Source organism: Anomaloglossus baeobatrachus, unplaced genomic scaffold, assembly GCF_048569485.1.
Source record: "Anomaloglossus baeobatrachus isolate aAnoBae1 unplaced genomic scaffold, aAnoBae1.hap1 Scaffold_243, whole genome shotgun sequence".
NCBI classification, from domain to species: Eukaryota; Metazoa; Chordata; class Amphibia; order Anura; family Aromobatidae; genus Anomaloglossus; species Anomaloglossus baeobatrachus.
Window position 1 is genome coordinate 268,321 of NW_027442056.1, and position 14,878 is coordinate 283,198.

At 46.7% G+C, this 14,878-nt stretch overlaps 11 non-coding genes across 11 annotated transcripts; all 11 read left to right on the forward strand.

The window, feature by feature from the left end:
- Nucleotides 1-874: 874 nt before the first annotated feature.
- LOC142262163 (U2 spliceosomal RNA) lies at nucleotides 875-1,065 on the forward strand. Its single transcript, XR_012729612.1, has one exon. It is a non-coding gene; the product is annotated as a U2 spliceosomal RNA (small nuclear RNA).
- A 1,117-nt stretch (nucleotides 1,066-2,182) lies between these two features.
- On the forward strand, nucleotides 2,183-2,373 carry LOC142262277 (U2 spliceosomal RNA). Its single transcript, XR_012729715.1, has one exon. It is a non-coding gene; the product is annotated as a U2 spliceosomal RNA (small nuclear RNA).
- Nucleotides 2,374-3,490: 1,117 nt separating this feature from the next.
- Nucleotides 3,491-3,681, forward strand: LOC142262164 (U2 spliceosomal RNA). Its single transcript, XR_012729613.1, has one exon. It is a non-coding gene; the product is annotated as a U2 spliceosomal RNA (small nuclear RNA).
- Nucleotides 3,682-4,798: 1,117 nt separating this feature from the next.
- On the forward strand, nucleotides 4,799-4,989 carry LOC142262165 (U2 spliceosomal RNA). The gene has a single exon (XR_012729614.1). It is a non-coding gene; the product is annotated as a U2 spliceosomal RNA (small nuclear RNA).
- A 1,117-nt stretch (nucleotides 4,990-6,106) lies between these two features.
- LOC142262166 (U2 spliceosomal RNA) lies at nucleotides 6,107-6,297 on the forward strand. The gene has a single exon (XR_012729615.1). It is a non-coding gene; the product is annotated as a U2 spliceosomal RNA (small nuclear RNA).
- Nucleotides 6,298-7,414: 1,117 nt separating this feature from the next.
- Nucleotides 7,415-7,605, forward strand: LOC142262167 (U2 spliceosomal RNA). Its single transcript, XR_012729616.1, has one exon. It is a non-coding gene; the product is annotated as a U2 spliceosomal RNA (small nuclear RNA).
- A 1,117-nt stretch (nucleotides 7,606-8,722) lies between these two features.
- On the forward strand, nucleotides 8,723-8,913 carry LOC142262168 (U2 spliceosomal RNA). Its single transcript, XR_012729617.1, has one exon. It is a non-coding gene; the product is annotated as a U2 spliceosomal RNA (small nuclear RNA).
- A 1,117-nt stretch (nucleotides 8,914-10,030) lies between these two features.
- On the forward strand, nucleotides 10,031-10,221 carry LOC142262169 (U2 spliceosomal RNA). The gene has a single exon (XR_012729618.1). It is a non-coding gene; the product is annotated as a U2 spliceosomal RNA (small nuclear RNA).
- A 1,117-nt stretch (nucleotides 10,222-11,338) lies between these two features.
- Nucleotides 11,339-11,529, forward strand: LOC142262171 (U2 spliceosomal RNA). The gene has a single exon (XR_012729619.1). It is a non-coding gene; the product is annotated as a U2 spliceosomal RNA (small nuclear RNA).
- Nucleotides 11,530-12,646: 1,117 nt separating this feature from the next.
- On the forward strand, nucleotides 12,647-12,837 carry LOC142262172 (U2 spliceosomal RNA). Its single transcript, XR_012729620.1, has one exon. It is a non-coding gene; the product is annotated as a U2 spliceosomal RNA (small nuclear RNA).
- A 1,117-nt stretch (nucleotides 12,838-13,954) lies between these two features.
- LOC142262173 (U2 spliceosomal RNA) lies at nucleotides 13,955-14,145 on the forward strand. Its single transcript, XR_012729621.1, has one exon. It is a non-coding gene; the product is annotated as a U2 spliceosomal RNA (small nuclear RNA).
- Nucleotides 14,146-14,878: the final 733 nt, after the last annotated feature.

Here is a 14,878-nt window from a genome sequence, read left to right on the forward strand (position 1 = left end):
GCAGTGACCACAGGTGTGAGAGGATCTACAATTGGCATCTGGTGTTATCTCTCTGCTTCCACTCCAAATAAAGTTACCTGTTGTTACCTGAACGTCAAATACTAAGAATGGGCGGCCTATGAAAGAATTAGTACTTTCATTAAGTATACTAAACCGGCTAATTGGGAATAGACAAACTGTAAAAAGCCCTCTGAGAAAGCCCCTCTCTAACCTTTGTTAGTAAGCTTTTCTGTAGCCTGCCTGTTGATGTATTTTCGGTTTGAACAGTGCACAACATGAAGAGACGGAACACTGGCGGCTTGTCACAATGCCCCCCGATGACATCACAATAGCGCTGCTGCCTAGAAAACAAGCTGCGCAGAAGAAGTTGTTCTTTGGGTGGGAGGGTGGGCTAGTGGAAGGAGGGGGCAATCTCTTTTTTTCCCGGGTGGTAGGGGGATGACAGGAGAAGGGAAGCGGGTGGTGAGAAAGGTACAGAGGGCAGGGTTTGGGGGCTGGGAAGGAAAGGGAAAAGATTAGGGTTTGGGGATGATGAAAGGGCTTTCTACGGGTAAGGATGGCAAAGGGTGGCAGTGACGGAAAGTCAGGCAACCTGTCCTGTCCGTCTTTTTGTATCGTGAATTGGAAAGACTGCAAGGGGGAGGGGAGTTGCTTGCGCCCTAAAGGAGGAGTTATTCAGATTCATTGCAGTGGGCGGCGGCTGCAAAACGCACCATTCTTCTTGTTTTTGCTCTGCAAAGCAGCCTTTTCAAGGGTTGGCTTGGGTGACAAAATGTCTTATGTAGGCGTGGGTTTGTCTCCCTCTCGCTCTCTCTCCCTAAGATGTGTCCGGCATAGGCCAGGGTGCCACTCGAGGCCCAAACCAATTCTGGTTATCGCTTCTCGGCCTTTTGGCTAAGATCAAGTGTAGTATCTGTTCTTATCAGTTTAATATCTGATACGTCCCCTATCTGGGGACCATATATTAAATGGATTTTTAGAACAGGGAGATGGAAAAAGAGCTTGCTCTGTCCACTCCACGCATTGACCTGGTATTGCAGTACCTCCAGGAACGGTGCACCCCTTCTTAACCCAGTTTCCAAAAGCAGAACTCGATTCACCTGATTCATATTAGCCCGATTAGCGAATTGAAATGAATTTTTATCTAACACACTTTTTACTTGCTTTATTCATCCAAATAGCAAACTCATCACCACTCAACTTCACCAACTCTGCTATGTCCCGTGCAGTATCTTGTTGTCAGTCTAATCTAGATCATGTGTAATTGAATGGAATAGATCCCTTTTGGACAAAGTGGAGTCAGATGCTGCAGTGACCACAGGTGTGAGAGGATCTACAATTGGCATCTGGTGTTATCTCTCTGCTTCCACTCCAAATAAAGTTACCTGTTGTTACCTGAACGTCAAATACTAAGAATGGGCGGCCTATGAAAGAATTAGTACTTTCATTAAGTATACTAAACCGGCTAATTGGGAATAGACAAACTGTAAAAAGCCCTCTGAGAAAGCCCCTCTCTAACCTTTGTTAGTAAGCTTTTCTGTAGCCTGCCTGTTGATGTATTTTCGGTTTGAACAGTGCACAACATGAAGAGACGGAACACTGGCGGCTTGTCACAATGCCCCCCGATGACATCACAATAGCGCTGCTGCCTAGAAAACAAGCTGCGCAGAAGAAGTTGTTCTTTGGGTGGGAGGGTGGGCTAGTGGAAGGAGGGGGCAATCTCTTTTTTTCCCGGGTGGTAGGGGGATGACAGGAGAAGGGAAGCGGGTGGTGAGAAAGGTACAGAGGGCAGGGTTTGGGGGCTGGGAAGGAAAGGGAAAAGATTAGGGTTTGGGGATGATGAAAGGGCTTTCTACGGGTAAGGATGGCAAAGGGTGGCAGTGACGGAAAGTCAGGCAACCTGTCCTGTCCGTCTTTTTGTATCGTGAATTGGAAAGACTGCAAGGGGGAGGGGAGTTGCTTGCGCCCTAAAGGAGGAGTTATTCAGATTCATTGCAGTGGGCGGCGGCTGCAAAACGCACCATTCTTCTTGTTTTTGCTCTGCAAAGCAGCCTTTTCAAGGGTTGGCTTGGGTGACAAAATGTCTTGTGTAGGCGTGGGTTTGTCTCCCTCTCGCTCTCTCTCCCTAAGATGTGTCCGGCATAGGCCAGGGTGCCACTCGAGGCCCAAACCAATTCTGGTTATCGCTTCTCGGCCTTTTGGCTAAGATCAAGTGTAGTATCTGTTCTTATCAGTTTAATATCTGATACGTCCCCTATCTGGGGACCATATATTAAATGGATTTTTAGAACAGGGAGATCGAAAAAGAGCTTGCTCTGTCCACTCCACGCATTGACCTGGTATTGCAGTACCTCCAGGAACGGTGCACCCCTTCTTAACCCAGTTTCCAAAAGCAGAACTCGATTCACCTGATTCATATTAGCCCGATTAGCGAATTGAAATGAATTTTTATCTAACACACTTTTTACTTGCTTTATTCATCCAAATAGCAAACTCATCACCACTCAACTTCACCAACTCTGCTATGTCCCGTGCAGTATCTTGTTGTCAGTCTAATCTAGATCATGTGTAATTGAATGGAATAGATCCCTTTTGGACAAAGTGGAGTCAGATGCTGCAGTGACCACAGGTGTGAGAGGATCTACAATTGGCATCTGGTGTTATCTCTCTGCTTCCACTCCAAATAAAGTTACCTGTTGTTACCTGAACGTCAAATACTAAGAATGGGCGGCCTATGAAAGAATTAGTACTTTCATTAAGTATACTAAACCGGCTAATTGGGAATAGACAAACTGTAAAAAGCCCTCTGAGAAAGCCCCTCTCTAACCTTTGTTAGTAAGCTTTTCTGTAGCCTGCCTGTTGATGTATTTTCGGTTTGAACAGTGCACAACATGAAGAGACGGAACACTGGCGGCTTGTCACAATGCCCCCCGATGACATCACAATAGCGCTGCTGCCTAGAAAACAAGCTGCGCAGAAGAAGTTGTTCTTTGGGTGGGAGGGTGGGCTAGTGGAAGGAGGGGGCAATCTCTTTTTTTCCCGGGTGGTAGGGGGATGACAGGAGAAGGGAAGCGGGTGGTGAGAAAGGTACAGAGGGCAGTGTTTGGGGGATGGGAAGGAAAGGGAAAAGATTAGGGTTTGGGGATGATGAAAGGGCTTTCTACGGGTAAGGATGGCAAAGGGTGGCAGTGACGGAAAGTCAGGCAACCTGTCCTGTCCGTCTTTTTGTATCGTGAATTGGAAAGACTGCAAGGGGGAGGGGAGTTGCTTGCGCCCTAAAGGAGGAGTTATTCAGATTCATTGCAGTGGGCGGCGGCTGCAAAACGCACCATTCTTCTTGTTTTTGCTCTGCAAAGCAGCCTTTTCAAGGGTTGGCTTGGGTGACAAAATGTCTTGTGTAGGCGTGGGTTTGTCTCCCTCTCGCTCTCTCTCCCTAAGATGTGTCCGGCATAGGCCAGGGTGCCACTCGAGGCCCAAACCAATTCTGGTTATCGCTTCTCGGCCTTTTGGCTAAGATCAAGTGTAGTATCTGTTCTTATCAGTTTAATATCTGATACGTCCCCTATCTGGGGACCATATATTAAATGGATTTTTAGAACAGGGAGATGGAAAAAGAGCTTGCTCTGTCCACTCCACGCATTGACCTGGTATTGCAGTACCTCCAGGAACGGTGCACCCCTTCTTAACCCAGTTTCCAAAAGCAGAACTCGATTCACCTGATTCATATTAGCCCGATTAGCGAATTGAAATGAATTTTTATCTAACACACTTTTTACTTGCTTTATTCATCCAAATAGCAAACTCATCACCACTCAACTTCACCAACTCTGCTATGTCCCGTGCAGTATCTTGTTGTCAGTCTAATCTAGATCATGTGTAATTGAATGGAATAGATCCCTTTTGGACAAAGTGGAGTCAGATGCTGCAGTGACCACAGGTGTGAGAGGATCTACAATTGGCATCTGGTGTTATCTCTCTGCTTCCACTCCAAATAAAGTTACCTGTTGTTACCTGAACGTCAAATACTAAGAATGGGCGGCCTATGAAAGAATTAGTACTTTCATTAAGTATACTAAACCGGCTAATTGGGAATAGACAAACTGTAAAAAGCCCTCTGAGAAAGCCCCTCTCTAACCTTTGTTAGTAAGCTTTTCTGTAGCCTGCCTGTTGATGTATTTTCGGTTTGAACAGTGCACAACATGAAGAGACGGAACACTGGCGGCTTGTCACAATGCCCCCCGATGACATCACAATAGCGCTGCTGCCTAGAAAACAAGCTGCGCAGAAGAAGTTGTTCTTTGGGTGGGAGGGTGGGCTAGTGGAAGGAGGGGGCAATCTCTTTTTTTCCCGGGTGGTAGGGGGATGACAGGAGAAGGGAAGCGGGTGGTGAGAAAGGTACAGAGGGCAGGGTTTGGGGGCTGGGAAGGAAAGGGAAAAGATTAGGGTTTGGGGATGATGAAAGGGCTTTCTACGGGTAAGGATGGCAAAGGGTGGCAGTGACGGAAAGTCAGGCAACCTGTCCTGTCCGTCTTTTTGTATCGTGAATTGGAAAGACTGCAAGGGGGAGGGGAGTTGCTTGCGCCCTAAAGGAGGAGTTATTCAGATTCATTGCAGTGGGCGGCGGCTGCAAAACGCACCATTCTTCTTGTTTTTGCTCTGCAAAGCAGCCTTTTCAAGGGTTGGCTTGGGTGACAAAATGTCTTGTGTAGGCGTGGGTTTGTCTCCCTCTCGCTCTCTCTCCCTAAGATGTGTCCGGCATAGGCCAGGGTGCCACTCGAGGCCCAAACCAATTCTGGTTATCGCTTCTCGGCCTTTTGGCTAAGATCAAGTGTAGTATCTGTTCTTATCAGTTTAATATCTGATACGTCCCCTATCTGGGGACCATATATTAAATGGATTTTTAGAACAGGGAGATGGAAAAAGAGCTTGCTCTGTCCACTCCACGCATTGACCTGGTATTGCAGTACCTCCAGGAACGGTGCACCCCTTCTTAACCCAGTTTCCAAAAGCAGAACTCGATTCACCTGATTCATATTAGCCCGATTAGCGAATTGAAATGAATTTTTATCTAACACACTTTTTACTTGCTTTATTCATCCAAATAGCAAACTCATCACCACTCAACTTCACCAACTCTGCTATGTCCCGTGCAGTATCTTGTTGTCAGTCTAATCTAGATCATGTGTAATTGAATGGAATAGATCCCTTTTGGACAAAGTGGAGTCAGATGCTGCAGTGACCACAGGTGTGAGAGGATCTACAATTGGCATCTGGTGTTATCTCTCTGCTTCCACTCCAAATAAAGTTACCTGTTGTTACCTGAACGTCAAATACTAAGAATGGGCGGCCTATGAAAGAATTAGTACTTTCATTAAGTATACTAAACCGGCTAATTGGGAATAGACAAACTGTAAAAAGCCCTCTGAGAAAGCCCCTCTCTAACCTTTGTTAGTAAGCTTTTCTGTAGCCTGCCTGTTGATGTATTTTCGGTTTGAACAGTGCACAACATGAAGAGACGGAACACTGGCGGCTTGTCACAATGCCCCCCGATGACATCACAATAGCGCTGCTGCCTAGAAAACAAGCTGCGCAGAAGAAGTTGTTCTTTGGGTGGGAGGGTGGGCTAGTGGAAGGAGGGGGCAATCTCTTTTTTTCCCGGGTGGTAGGGGGATGACAGGAGAAGGGAAGCGGGTGGTGAGAAAGGTACAGAGGGCAGGGTTTGGGGGCTGGGAAGGAAAGGGAAAAGATTAGGGTTTGGGGATGATGAAAGGGCTTTCTACGGGTAAGGATGGCAAAGGGTGGCAGTGACGGAAAGTCAGGCAACCTGTCCTGTCCGTCTTTTTGTATCGTGAATTGGAAAGACTGCAAGGGGGAGGGGAGTTGCTTGCGCCCTAAAGGAGGAGTTATTCAGATTCATTGCAGTGGGCGGCGGCTGCAAAACGCACCATTCTTCTTGTTTTTGCTCTGCAAAGCAGCCTTTTCAAGGGTTGGCTTGGGTGACAAAATGTCTTGTGTAGGCGTGGGTTTGTCTCCCTCTCGCTCTCTCTCCCTAAGATGTGTCCGGCATAGGCCAGGGTGCCACTCGAGGCCCAAACCAATTCTGGTTATCGCTTCTCGGCCTTTTGGCTAAGATCAAGTGTAGTATCTGTTCTTATCAGTTTAATATCTGATACGTCCCCTATCTGGGGACCATATATTAAATGGATTTTTAGAACAGGGAGATGGAAAAAGAGCTTGCTCTGTCCACTCCACGCATTGACCTGGTATTGCAGTACCTCCAGGAACGGTGCACCCCTTCTTAACCCAGTTTCCAAAAGCAGAACTCGATTCACCTGATTCATATTAGCCCGATTAGCGAATTGAAATGAATTTTTATCTAACACACTTTTTACTTGCTTTATTCATCCAAATAGCAAACTCATCACCACTCAACTTCACCAACTCTGCTATGTCCCGTGCAGTATCTTGTTGTCAGTCTAATCTAGATCATGTGTAATTGAATGGAATAGATCCCTTTTGGACAAAGTGGAGTCAGATGCTGCAGTGACCACAGGTGTGAGAGGATCTACAATTGGCATCTGGTGTTATCTCTCTGCTTCCACTCCAAATAAAGTTACCTGTTGTTACCTGAACGTCAAATACTAAGAATGGGCGGCCTATGAAAGAATTAGTACTTTCATTAAGTATACTAAACCGGCTAATTGGGAATAGACAAACTGTAAAAAGCCCTCTGAGAAAGCCCCTCTCTAACCTTTGTTAGTAAGCTTTTCTGTAGCCTGCCTGTTGATGTATTTTCGGTTTGAACAGTGCACAACATGAAGAGACGGAACACTGGCGGCTTGTCACAATGCCCCCCGATGACATCACAATAGCGCTGCTGCCTAGAAAACAAGCTGCGCAGAAGAAGTTGTTCTTTGGGTGGGAGGGTGGGCTAGTGGAAGGAGGGGGCAATCTCTTTTTTTCCCGGGTGGTAGGGGGATGACAGGAGAAGGGAAGCGGGTGGTGAGAAAGGTACAGAGGGCAGGGTTTGGGGGCTGGGAAGGAAAGGGAAAAGATTAGGGTTTGGGGATGATGAAAGGGCTTTCTACGGGTAAGGATGGCAAAGGGTGGCAGTGACGGAAAGTCAGGCAACCTGTCCTGTCCGTCTTTTTGTATCGTGAATTGGAAAGACTGCAAGGGGGAGGGGAGTTGCTTGCGCCCTAAAGGAGGAGTTATTCAGATTCATTGCAGTGGGCGGCGGCTGCAAAACGCACCATTCTTCTTGTTTTTGCTCTGCAAAGCAGCCTTTTCAAGGGTTGGCTTGGGTGACAAAATGTCTTGTGTAGGCGTGGGTTTGTCTCCCTCTCGCTCTCTCTCCCTAAGATGTGTCCGGCATAGGCCAGGGTGCCACTCGAGGCCCAAACCAATTCTGGTTATCGCTTCTCGGCCTTTTGGCTAAGATCAAGTGTAGTATCTGTTCTTATCAGTTTAATATCTGATACGTCCCCTATCTGGGGACCATATATTAAATGGATTTTTAGAACAGGGAGATGGAAAAAGAGCTTGCTCTGTCCACTCCACGCATTGACCTGGTATTGCAGTACCTCCAGGAACGGTGCACCCCTTCTTAACCCAGTTTCCAAAAGCAGAACTCGATTCACCTGATTCATATTAGCCCGATTAGCGAATTGAAATGAATTTTTATCTAACACACTTTTTACTTGCTTTATTCATCCAAATAGCAAACTCATCACCACTCAACTTCACCAACTCTGCTATGTCCCGTGCAGTATCTTGTTGTCAGTCTAATCTAGATCATGTGTAATTGAATGGAATAGATCCCTTTTGGACAAAGTGGAGTCAGATGCTGCAGTGACCACAGGTGTGAGAGGATCTACAATTGGCATCTGGTGTTATCTCTCTGCTTCCACTCCAAATAAAGTTACCTGTTGTTACCTGAACGTCAAATACTAAGAATGGGCGGCCTATGAAAGAATTAGTACTTTCATTAAGTATACTAAACCGGCTAATTGGGAATAGACAAACTGTAAAAAGCCCTCTGAGAAAGCCCCTCTCTAACCTTTGTTAGTAAGCTTTTCTGTAGCCTGCCTGTTGATGTATTTTCGGTTTGAACAGTGCACAACATGAAGAGACGGAACACTGGCGGCTTGTCACAATGCCCCCCGATGACATCACAATAGCGCTGCTGCCTAGAAAACAAGCTGCGCAGAAGAAGTTGTTCTTTGGGTGGGAGGGTGGGCTAGTGGAAGGAGGGGGCAATCTCTTTTTTTCCCGGGTGGTAGGGGGATGACAGGAGAAGGGAAGCGGGTGGTGAGAAAGGTACAGAGGGCAGGGTTTGGGGGCTGGGAAGGAAAGGGAAAAGATTAGGGTTTGGGGATGATGAAAGGGCTTTCTACGGGTAAGGATGGCAAAGGGTGGCAGTGACGGAAAGTCAGGCAACCTGTCCTGTCCGTCTTTTTGTATCGTGAATTGGAAAGACTGCAAGGGGGAGGGGAGTTGCTTGCGCCCTAAAGGAGGAGTTATTCAGATTCATTGCAGTGGGCGGCGGCTGCAAAACGCACCATTCTTCTTGTTTTTGCTCTGCAAAGCAGCCTTTTCAAGGGTTGGCTTGGGTGACAAAATGTCTTGTGTAGGCGTGGGTTTGTCTCCCTCTCGCTCTCTCTCCCTAAGATGTGTCCGGCATAGGCCAGGGTGCCACTCGAGGCCCAAACCAATTCTGGTTATCGCTTCTCGGCCTTTTGGCTAAGATCAAGTGTAGTATCTGTTCTTATCAGTTTAATATCTGATACGTCCCCTATCTGGGGACCATATATTAAATGGATTTTTAGAACAGGGAGATGGAAAAAGAGCTTGCTCTGTCCACTCCACGCATTGACCTGGTATTGCAGTACCTCCAGGAACGGTGCACCCCTTCTTAACCCAGTTTCCAAAAGCAGAACTCGATTCACCTGATTCATATTAGCCCGATTAGCGAATTGAAATGAATTTTTATCTAACACACTTTTTACTTGCTTTATTCATCCAAATAGCAAACTCATCACCACTCAACTTCACCAACTCTGCTATGTCCCGTGCAGTATCTTGTTGTCAGTCTAATCTAGATCATGTGTAATTGAATGGAATAGATCCCTTTTGGACAAAGTGGAGTCAGATGCTGCAGTGACCACAGGTGTGAGAGGATCTACAATTGGCATCTGGTGTTATCTCTCTGCTTCCACTCCAAATAAAGTTACCTGTTGTTACCTGAACGTCAAATACTAAGAATGGGCGGCCTATGAAAGAATTAGTACTTTCATTAAGTATACTAAACCGGCTAATTGGGAATAGACAAACTGTAAAAAGCCCTCTGAGAAAGCCCCTCTCTAACCTTTGTTAGTAAGCTTTTCTGTAGCCTGCCTGTTGATGTATTTTCGGTTTGAACAGTGCACAACATGAAGAGACGGAACACTGGCGGCTTGTCACAATGCCCCCCGATGACATCACAATAGCGCTGCTGCCTAGAAAACAAGCTGCGCAGAAGAAGTTGTTCTTTGGGTGGGAGGGTGGGCTAGTGGAAGGAGGGGGCAATCTCTTTTTTTCCCGGGTGGTAGGGGGATGACAGGAGAAGGGAAGCGGGTGGTGAGAAAGGTAAAGAGGGCAGGGTTTGGGGGCTGGGAAGGAAAGGGAAAAGATTAGGGTTTGGGGATGATGAAAGGGCTTTCTACGGGTAAGGATGGCAAAGGGTGGCAGTGACGGAAAGTCAGGCAACCTGTCCTGTCCGTCTTTTTGTATCGTGAATTGGAAAGACTGCAAGGGGGAGGGGAGTTGCTTGCGCCCTAAAGGAGGAGTTATTCAGATTCATTGCAGTGGGCGGCGGCTGCAAAACGCACCATTCTTCTTGTTTTTGCTCTGCAAAGCAGCCTTTTCAAGGGTTGGCTTGGGTGACAAAATGTCTTGTGTAGGCGTGGGTTTGTCTCCCTCTCGCTCTCTCTCCCTAAGATGTGTCCGGCATAGGCCAGGGTGCCACTCGAGGCCCAAACCAATTCTGGTTATCGCTTCTCGGCCTTTTGGCTAAGATCAAGTGTAGTATCTGTTCTTATCAGTTTAATATCTGATACGTCCCCTATCTGGGGACCATATATTAAATGGATTTTTAGAACAGGGAGATGGAAAAAGAGCTTGCTCTGTCCACTCCACGCATTGACCTGGTATTGCAGTACCTCCAGGAACGGTGCACCCCTTCTTAACCCAGTTTCCAAAAGCAGAACTCGATTCACCTGATTCATATTAGCCCGATTAGCGAATTGAAATGAATTTTTATCTAACACACTTTTTACTTGCTTTATTCATCCAAATAGCAAACTCATCACCACTCAACTTCACCAACTCTGCTATGTCCCGTGCAGTATCTTGTTGTCAGTCTAATCTAGATCATGTGTAATTGAATGGAATAGATCCCTTTTGGACAAAGTGGAGTCAGATGCTGCAGTGACCACAGGTGTGAGAGGATCTACAATTGGCATCTGGTGTTATCTCTCTGCTTCCACTCCAAATAAAGTTACCTGTTGTTACCTGAACGTCAAATACTAAGAATGGGCGGCCTATGAAAGAATTAGTACTTTCATTAAGTATACTAAACCGGCTAATTGGGAATAGACAAACTGTAAAAAGCCCTCTGAGAAAGCCCCTCTCTAACCTTTGTTAGTAAGCTTTTCTGTAGCCTGCCTGTTGATGTATTTTCGGTTTGAACAGTGCACAACATGAAGAGACGGAACACTGGCGGCTTGTCACAATGCCCCCCGATGACATCACAATAGCGCTGCTGCCTAGAAAACAAGCTGCGCAGAAGAAGTTGTTCTTTGGGTGGGAGGGTGGGCTAGTGGAAGGAGGGGGCAATCTCTTTTTTTCCCGGGTGGTAGGGGGATGACAGGAGAAGGGAAGCGGGTGGTGAGAAAGGTACAGAGGGCAGGGTTTGGGGGCTGGGAAGGAAAGGGAAAAGATTAGGGTTTGGGGATGATGAAAGGGCTTTCTACGGGTAAGGATGGCAAAGGGTGGCAGTGACGGAAAGTCAGGCAACCTGTCCTGTCCGTCTTTTTGTATCGTGAATTGGAAAGACTGCAAGGGGGAGGGGAGTTGCTTGCGCCCTAAAGGAGGAGTTATTCAGATTCATTGCAGTGGGCGGCGGCTGCAAAACGCACCATTCTTCTTGTTTTTGCTCTGCAAAGCAGCCTTTTCAAGGGTTGGCTTGGGTGACAAAATGTCTTGTGTAGGCGTGGGTTTGTCTCCCTCTCGCTCTCTCTCCCTAAGATGTGTCCGGCATAGGCCAGGGTGCCACTCGAGGCCCAAACCAATTCTGGTTATCGCTTCTCGGCCTTTTGGCTAAGATCAAGTGTAGTATCTGTTCTTATCAGTTTAATATCTGATACGTCCCCTATCTGGGGACCATATATTAAATGGATTTTTAGAACAGGGAGATGGAAAAAGAGCTTGCTCTGTCCACTCCACGCATTGACCTGGTATTGCAGTACCTCCAGGAACGGTGCACCCCTTCTTAACCCAGTTTCCAAAAGCAGAACTCGATTCACCTGATTCATATTAGCCCGATTAGCGAATTGAAATGAATTTTTATCTAACACACTTTTTACTTGCTTTATTCATCCAAATAGCAAACTCATCACCACTCAACTTCACCAACTCTGCTATGTCCCGTGCAGTATCTTGTTGTCAGTCTAATCTAGATCATGTGTAATTGAATGGAATAGATCCCTTTTGGACAAAGTGGAGTCAGATGCTGCAGTGACCACAGGTGTGAGAGGATCTACAATTGGCATCTGGTGTTATCTCTCTGCTTCCACTCCAAATAAAGTTACCTGTTGTTACCTGAACGTCAAATACTAAGAATGGGCGGCCTATGAAAGAATTAGTACTTTCATTAAGTATACTAAACCGGCTAATTGGGAATAGACAAACTGTAAAAAGCCCTCTGAGAAAGCCCCTCTCTAACCTTTGTTAGTAAGCTTTTCTGTAGCCTGCCTGTTGATGTATTTTCGGTTTGAACAGTGCACAACATGAAGAGACGGAACACTGGCGGCTTGTCACAATGCCCCCCGATGACATCACAATAGCGCTGCTGCCTAGAAAACAAGCTGCGCAGAAGAAGTTGTTCTTTGGGTGGGAGGGTGGGCTAGTGGAAGGAGGGGGCAATCTCTTTTTTTCCCGGGTGGTAGGGGGATGACAGGAGAAGGGAAGCGGGTGGTGAGAAAGGTAAAGAGGGCAGGGTTTGGGGGCTGGGAAGGAAAGGGAAAAGATTAGGGTTTGGGGATGATGAAAGGGCTTTCTACGGGTAAGGATGGCAAAGGGTGGCAGTGACGGAAAGTCAGGCAACCTGTCCTGTCCGTCTTTTTGTATCGTGAATTGGAAAGACTGCAAGGGGGAGGGGAGTTGCTTGCGCCCTAAAGGAGGAGTTATTCAGATTCATTGCAGTGGGCGGCGGCTGCAAAACGCACCATTCTTCTTGTTTTTGCTCTGCAAAGCAGCCTTTTCAAGGGTTGGCTTGGGTGACAAAATGTCTTGTGTAGGCGTGGGTTTGTCTCCCTCTCGCTCTCTCTCCCTAAGATGTGTCCGGCATAGGCCAGGGTGCCACTCGAGGCCCAAACCAATTCTGGTTATCGCTTCTCGGCCTTTTGGCTAAGATCAAGTGTAGTATCTGTTCTTATCAGTTTAATATCTGATACGTCCCCTATCTGGGGACCATATATTAAATGGATTTTTAGAACAGGGAGATGGAAAAAGAGCTTGCTCTGTCCACTCCACGCATTGACCTGGTATTGCAGTACCTCCAGGAACGGTGCACCCCTTCTTAACCCAGTTTCCAAAAGCAGAACTCGATTCACCTGATTCATATTAGCCCGATTAGCGAATTGAAATGAATTTTTATCTAACACAGTTTTTACTTGCTTTATTCATCCAAATAGCAAACTCATCACCACTCAACTTCACCAACTCTGCTATGTCCCGTGCAGTATCTTGTTGTCAGTCTAATCTAGATCATGTGTAATTGAATGGAATAGATCCCTTTTGGACAAAGTGGAGTCAGATGCTGCAGTGACCACAGGTGTGAGAGGATCTACAATTGGCATCTGGTGTTATCTCTCTGCTTCCACTCCAAATAAAGTTACCTGTTGTTACCTGAACGTCAAATACTAAGAATGGGCGGCCTATGAAAGAATTAGTACTTTCATTAAGTATACTAAACCGGCTAATTGGGAATAGACAAACTGTAAAAAGCCCTCTGAGAAAGCCCCTCTTTAACCTTTGTTAGTAAGCTTTTCTGTAGCCTGCCTGTTGATGTATTTTCGGTTTGAACAGTGCACAACATGAAGAGACGGAACACTGGCGGCTTGTCACAATGCCCCCCGATGACATCACAATAGCGCTGCTGCCTAGAAAACAAGCTGCGCAGAAGAAGTTGTTCTTTGGGTGGGAGGGTGGGCTAGTGGAAGGAGGGGGCAATCTCTTTTTTTCCCGGGTGGTAGGGGGATGACAGGAGAAGGGAAGCGGGTGGTGAGAAAGGTACAGAGGGCAGGGTTTGGGGGCTGGGAAGGAAAGGGAAAAGATTAGGGTTTGGGGATGATGAAAGGGCTTTCTACGGGTAAGGATGGCAAAGGGTGGCAGTGACGGAAAGTCAGGCAACCTGTCCTGTCCGTCTTTTTGTATCGTGAATTGGAAAGACTGCAAGGGGGAGGGGAGTTGCTTGCGCCCTAAAGGAGGAGTTATTCAGATTCATTGCAGTGGGCGGCGGCTGCAAAACGCACCATTCTTCTTGTTTTTGCTCTGCAAAGCAGCCTTTTCAAGGGTTGGCTTGGGTGACAAAATGTCTTGTGTAGGCGTGGGTTTGTCTCCCTCTCGCTCTCTCTCCCTAAGATGTGTCCGGCATAGGCCAGGGTGCCACTCGAGGCCCAAACCAATTCTGGTTATCGCTTCTCGGCCTTTTGGCTAAGATCAAGTGTAGTATCTGTTCTTATCAGTTTAATATCTGATACGTCCCCTATCTGGGGACCATATATTAAATGGATTTTTAGAACAGGGAGATGGAAAAAGAGCTTGCTCTGTCCACTCCACGCATTGACCTGGTATTGCAGTACCTCCAGGAACGGTGCACCCCTTCTTAACCCATTTTCCAAAAGCAGAACTCGATTCACCTGATTCATATTAGCCCGATTAGCGAATTGAAATGAATTTTTATCTAACACACTTTTTACTTGCTTTATTCATCCAAATAGCAAACTCATCACCACTCAACTTCACCAACTCTGCTATGTCCCGTGCAGTATCTTGTTGTCAGTCTAATCTAGATCATGTGTAATTGAATGGAATAGATCCCTTTTGGACAAAGTGGAGTCAGATGCTGCAGTGACCACAGGTGTGAGAGGATCTACAATTGGCATCTGGTGTTATCTCTCTGCTTCCACTCCAAATAAAGTTACCTGTTGTTACCTGAACGTCAAATACTAAGAATGGGCGGCCTATGAAAGAATTAGTACTTTCATTAAGTATACTAAACCGGCTAATTGGGAATAGACAAACTGTAAAAAGCCCTCTGAGAAAGCCCCTCTCTAACCTTTGTTAGTAAGCTTTTCTGTAGCCTGCCTGTTGATGTATTTTCGGTTTGAACAGTGCACAACATGAAGAGACGGAACACTGGCGGCTTGTCACAATGCCCCCCGATGACATCACAATAGCGCTGCTGCCTAGAAAACAAGCTGCGCAGAAGAAGTTGTTCTTTGGGTGGGAGGGTGGGCTAGTGGAAGGAGGGGGCAATCTCTTTTTTTCCCGGGTGGTAGGGGGATGACAGGAGAAGGGAAGCGGGTGGTGAGAAAGGTACAGAGGGCAGGGTTTG